This window comes from Myxocyprinus asiaticus, chromosome 7 (assembly GCF_019703515.2).
Source record: "Myxocyprinus asiaticus isolate MX2 ecotype Aquarium Trade chromosome 7, UBuf_Myxa_2, whole genome shotgun sequence".
In the NCBI taxonomy this organism is placed as follows: Eukaryota; Metazoa; Chordata; class Actinopteri; order Cypriniformes; family Catostomidae; genus Myxocyprinus; species Myxocyprinus asiaticus.
The window spans coordinates 10278702-10286818 of record NC_059350.1 but is presented as its reverse complement, the minus strand read 5'-3'; the positions used below and the strand labels follow the sequence as shown (position 1 = coordinate 10286818).

Below are 8117 nucleotides of genomic sequence, written 5' to 3'. Positions count from 1 at the left end.
AGTTGTTTAAATCATCATTTATTAGACATTTTAGGGTTTTAGAGTTTGACATTACATCGTCATGGTCAAGTTGTAAAATTGACTATAACTTTAAACAGAAAATGTTAGTAAGTGATTTTATCTCACTAAAATCATGTTAACATGCATATTGTTTATGTCTTGTGGCTATACTTTTGAAACAATGAGTATTTTAATGTTTACGGGTTGGCCCCATTCACTTTCATTGTAAGTGCCTCACTGGAACCCAGATTTTTTTTTAAAGAAAAGGAGGGAAAGGTTGAAACAGATTTTTGTGGTAATCAACATTATACCACAAATTCGATCGATTGAGATAAACTTGTATTGAGCCCAGAAAATAGACTACTCCTTCAACTGAGGAATACTGAGGTAGAATTTCAGGTGAAAAGACCACTACATGAGAAAAATATAGGGAAAAAAGGACTTCCAGGTCAATTTAGGGTTAGAGCAAAACAAAAATGCTAATTCATCTGGTAGGCTATATGTTGTTTCAAAATAACGTCCTGACGGACATGCCTACGTTTTGCCTTTTTCCGTTCAGTTTAAAACTGTTGTTTTCTTTATACTTCTGCAGAGATTACGGCAAAAAAAAAAAAAAAAAAAAAAAAAAATGAACGTGTTGAAGATAGGAGGGGTGATAGTGTGTAAAGTGACATCACTGCCCTTTGAAGTGAATTTCGGCCCCTGACCTCATTGGACAAAAACCGGGAGTCTGATAGGCTGCGTTGTTGGTGGGTCGATTCTTTCGGTTAGGCACTTTAGGATACGGTTATCTTCAGACTGCTTTCACCTCTGAGTGGTGACGGAAGAGCTGTGTGTTAAAGACACATTGGTTTGGAGGCACAAGAAACCCCACGCCTCCCGTTTCACCTTGTCGTCGGTGTGAAGCTGTGGACGGTCCGCTTCTCCCATCACGGAAGCAGAGGAGTCTTTTAAAATCATCTGAAGGTAAATGCATGAAACATTTAAAGCATGTTTAGAATGAAGCACGTTCTCTTTCAACCTGTATGAAGCTCCTTGGGACCAAAATCATCTAACAAAAAAAATGTGTTACCTTATGTTTTCTTTCCTAATAATTTCCCAAATCACGTTTGTGAGGAAAGGATGTATCGATTTTTATTCACATGGCGTGACGTGAACCGCGGCCCGCGCTCCATTGATATCGCAATTCTCTTTTTGAGTATTTATTTGTATTTAATCACTGCGCATGAAAGCGTAAATTAATGAACTGACTCGTATGGCTGATGTTAAATAAATCGCTTATTATTTCAGATGGTTTAATCTATTGAACAGGATTTTTCTAGTTGATAATAGAGAAGAATATGCTTAGTAACAGTCTATAGTTATTCAGAGATTTCAATTCTCCTGTTATTGTCTTAAAAACGCAAACAGACTGCTTTGTTAACGCATTTGAAGGTTTGCCGATGTTGAGGAATTCAAATCTTTGTTGTGGATTTGCAAGCACATATGTTGTGATAGCATCGCTGCACATGCCATACGAATCTAATGCACGTTGTACTAGTCGTTCAGGATGGTCTGTTTCCGGGCGGAGGCATCTATTAAAGCCCCATAGAAATCGATACTGTAAGCGGACTATTATGGATGACCGTCGTTTGAAATGGATATGGGCTATCTGTGCAACTTCTCGGAGCTTGCGTGGCGTTTGTATCGCGTTGATGTCATGTTTGTTATCAACAATCTCTCTGCAGATAACAGCGTGTCTCTCATCCCACCAAATCTCTGTTTACATTCTACAATGCAGTTCTAGATAGGGATGGGCGGATCGATCCCGAAGTATCGATACTTCCGATACTGACGTTGTATCAAAAATATCGATTCTTATAATTATTATTATTTTTAAAACTAGGGATACTATTATTTGGTTACCATGAGCATGAACAATAAGCTTCAAATTGAAAAAAAATTGCTATATTAGCAAATAATTGTGCAGGATGGGAACTATTTCTTCCTCTCATCTTATCATTATTGATGCTGAAAGACAAAAGCATCTTTAATAAATTCACAGTATGCCCACCTCTACAGACATTAGTACACTACAGTTTCTGGAGTAAATTCACGTTAAAATATCAACATATCTAAAGGAGACATTTCTTATTTCTTATAATTCTGTGTAATTGTTGTTAATAAGTAATTTAAAAAAAATAACTGTGTGGTAACTATGGTTTAACTAAATCTCATGGTTAAACTATAGTTACTGCACTGAAACCTTGGTTAATTTTTGTAAGGGTAAACAAAATGTAAGTCTAATAATTTTCTGTTTAGGCTCACAAATGTAAAAAAATTATAATTACTTTAATTATGAATAAAATTATATTTTAAATGACCCATTTTGTTCCAAGAAATCGAAATATATATTTTTTTTATTTAATAGAAGTATCGGTATTGGTATTGGTATCGACATTATTGGACATGAAATTATTGGTATCAGATCGAAAAGATAATAAGTGGTATCGCCCATCCCTAGTTCTAGAACGCTGCTGGATGCGGGAAGTTTATCACTGCTGTACGCCTTTAGTCTGGATATTTTCGCAGCCTCTGGGAATTGTTGGCCTTTCACTGGCGTGCTGCAAGGGGTTTCTTAAAAGTGAAACAATCTGTCTGTAAACAATTGTTGAAAAAATGACTCTTATCATGCACAAAGTAGATGTCCTAAACAACTTGCCAAAACTATAGTTTGCTAATATTCTGTGGAGTGATTAAAAAATGAATTTAATGACAACCTAAGTGTATGTAAACTTCTGACTTCAACCGTAAAACACTTTTGCCACACAATTCCTTATGTGATCATCCTATGACGTGCCACTAAGCAGTAGTGGTTCTAGCTGGTATGGCGCCCTGGGCGAAACCCGCTTCAACATGCCACCAAAGTTGTTGGGGGGGGGGGTGCGCTGCCGTGGGCAACTGCCCATGTCGCCCATGCCTAAATCCGCCACTGCCACTAAGCCCATAATGGCCAATTGTGTCCTCCTGTTGTCTCGAGTTCTTCATATACTTGCAAATGCCAGCTGTTGTTCTTGCTAAACTCTGACTAACTTGACCGAACAATCTAGAACTGAAACTAATTTGCTACTAGACATCTAATGGCCTTTTATGGACCTTTTTCACAGTAGCACCATCTTTAAATTTGTATCAAATGAAAATGAGGCTTTGAGGAATAGACTTGCTATTTCTTCAATGGCACACATGGTATGAACTTGTATAAAGCTGTTAGATTCCATCTGATTTTACAAAACTCATGTTGTCTGGAGTTTTTGTCAACTGAATGTTCTTGAAAGGATATTTTTTCAATGTCTTGTCTATGGGACAATCCAAAAACACGTTAAACTGCAGTAAGACCCATTGAAGAGACTGTACATCTATCACGTACAGCCTCGTTGTCATTCCCGTTCAAAATCAAAGCTGGTGCTGCTGTGAATAAGGTCTATATTGGTGACTCCTTGTCCTAAGATTTATGATGGCCAGCTTCTCTTTTTAGACATGTGCCTGACTTCAAGTCAGCCAGAATAGTGTTTAGTAGGGCAGCAGTTGTATGTCTTTTTATTTATTTTTTTAGCCACACTCCTCCATGACAGGCTCCAAAGATTGACAGCTTCGTTGAACATGAAGATGCATGATGCCGCATTTGGCTCTAATTTGGCCAATAGGATTTGTAGTGATTGATTGTGCTTTCTGTAGTGTGCAATAGTGCCTACCCACTTTTCCTGCCATGCTCCTGGAAGTATGTTTCCCATTCAGTTTTTTTCCATAGGTATTTCATGATAGAGTTCTTAGCCATGAACCAAACCAGCCAGCTCCGATGTGAGTCACAACATTACATACTTTGATTTGAAACAAAAACATATTTGAAAATCGGACAAAGGTACAAGACTGATCACTTTTACATGCACTTAAGAAAACTGTTTATTCCAGGGTTTTTGCAGAAAGCGGCTTTCTGAATAGTCATGTAAACAAGGATGCCAATTTCCTTGCGCTGTTTAAGGGATTAAGAGAAAGCGGTTTAAAACACCAGGGATTCTCTAGGAGAACGCGGCTTATGTAGCCATACAAACATGTAAGCGCCGCTCTTGCAGCACAGTGGGAAAAGCACATACACTTTAAAATATACCCATTTATACACACCAATGTAAAATATCGACTGTCCCTCACTTTCACATATATGTGCTTGTACATTGGGGGAATCACAGAGTTTTACTTAAGAGGGTGTAACAGTATAAGACGGGCAAGGAGGGGGCGGGAACCGGCTGACAAGTAAGCAAAGTTTAATGGTAAAACTCAACTTAAAACAGCATAAAACAAATATGAACACAGACACACACAACGCGGTCATGGGCGTCTCTTTCTCTCTCGAACTGGTGCCTCCGGCTTGTCTTTATCCTCTTCCTGGCTAATTAGCCCGATTCAGGGCCGGTCGTGTGTCCTCAAGGCCTGGCCCCACCCTCCTCCTCATCACACTCCTCCATCACCCGGCTCAGGCTGGGGAAACCCTCGGTATGATTCACTCCCCTCCCTTCTTGCCCTTCCGGCCGTGCCTGCCAGCAGGTCTTCCCTGCCTTTTTGGAGCCCTGGGAGAGATGAGGGGAGGGAAAGAGGCGAGACGAGGGGAGGGAAAGGGGAGAGGGAAAGAGCGAGGTGGAGCGACAGAGAGAGAGAGAAAAATTTGCTCGCCGGTTTCCGGACATGCTGTCGCCCGGTCCTCAACCGGTCCTCTGCCCTCTGGTGGACGACAGCTCGCTCCTCCCCTGGCTGACGGCAGCGAGTTCTCCGGCCCCTGGCGGACAGAGCCGCTCCTCCCCTTCATCGGCGGATGGCAGTGGTTCCTCTGGCTCTCGACAGATGGCAGTGGCGAGGACTCCGCGACAGCGCATCCCTCCTCCCTCCTGGGTTTCGGCACTAAAGACAAACACAAAGACAGTGTTAAGCTTCATTTAACGAACCAAATAGCTTTCAACTGTTTAAATAATGGCAAGTGATTTTCTAGTACCAAATTAGCAATTTAGCTTGATTACTCAAGGATAAGGTATTGCAATGATGGCTGCTGGAAATGGGGCCTGTCTAGATTTGAACAAAAATGACTTTTTTCAAATAGTGACTGTGCTGTTTTTTTACATCAGTAATGTCCTGACTATACTTTGTGATCAGTTGAATGCCACTTTCAACAGAGGCTTATACCATCGATTAACAACCTCTGTGCTCTCATGTCTATTAGGGCTGCAACTAATGATTATTTTGATAATCAATTAATCTAACGATTATTAGAACGATTATTCGACTATTCAGCAATCATTGCAACAATTAATCCTTTGCTGTTAACTGATTATTCAGCTTGTGCCCTGACTTAAAATGTTGTATTAAACATACATACTAACAATAAATATATATTTGTATATGTTTATTTTTTCACTTGGTTATACTTCTGTGAGTGCAGTAAAGACAAAATATACTTGTTTTCAAGATCTGTTCTTTAAAAGCAAGTCTAAATATCTTATGCTGCTTCTCAGGTGTATGCATCTTTTTTTTTTTTATTTTTTTTTTTTTTATAGGATTTCTAGATATTTTAAAATATTTGTATTTTTAATATTATATTCAACACCCTCAGATAACAGTTTTCTTCTGCAGTATAGCTGCTAAAGAAAATGTAAGTTGTTTTAAAGGAGTTTTAGATATTTATATTGGAAAACAAGCAAAAACAAATCAGGTGTATTTTGTTGCAGTGTATAATGGTGCGAAAACTACCCTCACCTTTTTGTTCACTTTGATCCATCTTTAACTCACAAAAAATTAAACACTCTCTTATTAATAAAGCTGCGTATTGCCAATTTTCTTCGCGATAAGAAATGCACAGTGACATATATTATGATTCAATAAGTCGCGAGCCATCACAAATCTAGCTGCATTAGTGCGCGCGCTCAAGGGATGAGCGTCCCTGCGACAGAGTGAGCCTCAGCCGGGTGCAGTTTCAATCTCTCTCCCTTAGATCGAAATATTCGTACAACTCAGAAGATGCGCTGACCGCACAGAGAAATGCCAGTTTCGGAGTTTATAGTTATTTACATGATCTGCTTCCATATTATTTGAACTTTAATAAAGCTATAATGCATTAAATATAACTGCATTTAAGATGTAACGCCAGGGTGTTTCCTTTAAAGACGCTCGACATGAAACTTTTGCTTCAGCGGAGCAGCAGCTCCAGCTCCACTTATTCCAAAATAAGATTGCTTCTATATTAACTTACTTTTGTATTTTTGCATGATAAATCCCTCACACTTTGCAATCTACATCACCTGAAGCTGTTTGGAAAGTTTGGAGTGCATCTGGACTGTGAGCTGTGTAATTCTTCCTCTCCTCAGTCAGGCGAGAGCTGCAGTGCTGCATCATTAGCGTTTGTGATCTCATGTTATGTATAATGAGATCAAACGTCTGTTCGACAACGAATATTTTTTATTGTCGACGTTGTTTGTAACGTCGACTAATCGTTTCAGCCCTAATGTCTATGGAGATCCAGTAGCCAGTCCTGGTATTGTGAATGTACTTGTACATGCCCAAGATGGAGGAAAAACATGCATGCATGTAGCCCAAAGGTTTACAGACTTTGATTGTACAATTAGTAAAACGGTATCCTAGCATTTTGGGTTTGAAAATACACAATCAGTGTTGAAGAATTGTGGTGGGGCCTCACTAGCCGCTTTTCCACTATCGGACCAGTGCGAGCCAGAGCTATCAACTGGCCAGCCGGGGCCAATAGCCTTGGACCTCAAGCTGCAAGTCCAAAATCTATCAGCGTTTCCACCATCAGGCCAATAGCCCCATAGCGTTGCCCTAAAACCTGCCCTTAATACGCTGCCCTGGTGCCAACGTCACACACCCCACTGATTTCACAAGCAAAAGGGAAGCTCACACTGAGATATCATGTTATCTATTTATCTAGAATATCGAGTTTACGTATAATGTAAACATTAGCTAGCTAGCAAGATAAATTAGCAACTCACCCAACTGTAACTGCCATGATGTCCCGAATGGTCTCTCCACTAACAGCAGGACGATGTCCCAGCACACCATCTATGAGAGTTCACCAAACCATGAAAAGTAATTTCTTTGGGCCCCGCTTTGTCCATTGTGTGTTTTAATGGATTTGTACTGTGCCCTCATTTTTATTTATTTCTTTCCCGAACCTGTACTGTTGTGCGCTGGACACATATCCTGAGAAGTTCGGCGAAACTCCGCCTATGACATTGAACCCATCTCAATCCCCGGTTGACGTGTGAATGGTGAGTTCTGCGCACTTTGCTAGTTTTAATCATTTTTATCTCAGAAACTGGTGAGATTCGATACACTCTGATTCTTAACTGTTCTAGGAAGACAATATGTCAAAGAATTCAAAATCCTCGGGCTCTGGAGACATTAAAAAGCACTTACGTGCTCAAGATGAAGCCCCTGAGCAACAGGCCGAAAGCCCAGGATTCAATTTGGCCAGTGCGGTGAAAGAGATTCAGCGTCAACTGTCGAGTGTGTTGGCTCGGAGATCCGCGGAGGAAGACAGACTCTGATCAATTCTGGCCAAATTTCTGAGATCATCTGATAAAGATCTCGTGTTACGGGAGGCGAGGAGTAAAGGAAGGCTTTCTTGGAAGAACCACAACATTTTCTTGTTCCCAGACTTTGCGAATTCAACGAGAGAAACGTGATCAATTCAAGGAATGTAAGAAACTCTTACATCAGCGGAAGGCCGCTTTTGCACTGATGTTCCTGGGCAAATTGAGAATAGATACGAAGAATGGCCGCAAAATATTTACATGCCCACAGCAAGCGATGTCCTTGTGAAAGTCATTGTGTGATGCAGCCGAGTGGGCCTGTCTCACTGAACATTCACTTGACTGTCCGAGGAAACTGAGGTAACAAATTACGTATTAATAAGTCCCCTTTCTGCTGGTCAGAGTGGATTGTGAGGGACGTTAGTATACTCGGTGACCTATATGAGAGTGTTGAGATCTTTTGAAAATATGGTTCAACATTTTTGGATTCCCAGACCTCAGTTCTTTAGGTATTTACAGCTGCACCACCTGATTTGTACTATTTTTGGC

The 8117-nt window shown here is 40.3% G+C and overlaps 1 protein-coding gene across 1 annotated transcript in view; it reads left to right on the top strand.

Annotated features, from left to right (window-relative positions):
- The first annotated feature begins 729 nt into the window (after positions 1–729).
- Positions 730–8117, top strand: part of LOC127443813 (nucleolar protein dao-5-like) — a 40663-nt gene continuing 33275 nt past the window's right edge. Inside the window, exon 1 of the mRNA XM_051702750.1 lies at positions 730–966. The gene's annotated coding sequence lies outside the window, so the exon portion shown is untranslated. The remainder of the gene's footprint in view (positions 967–8117) is intronic.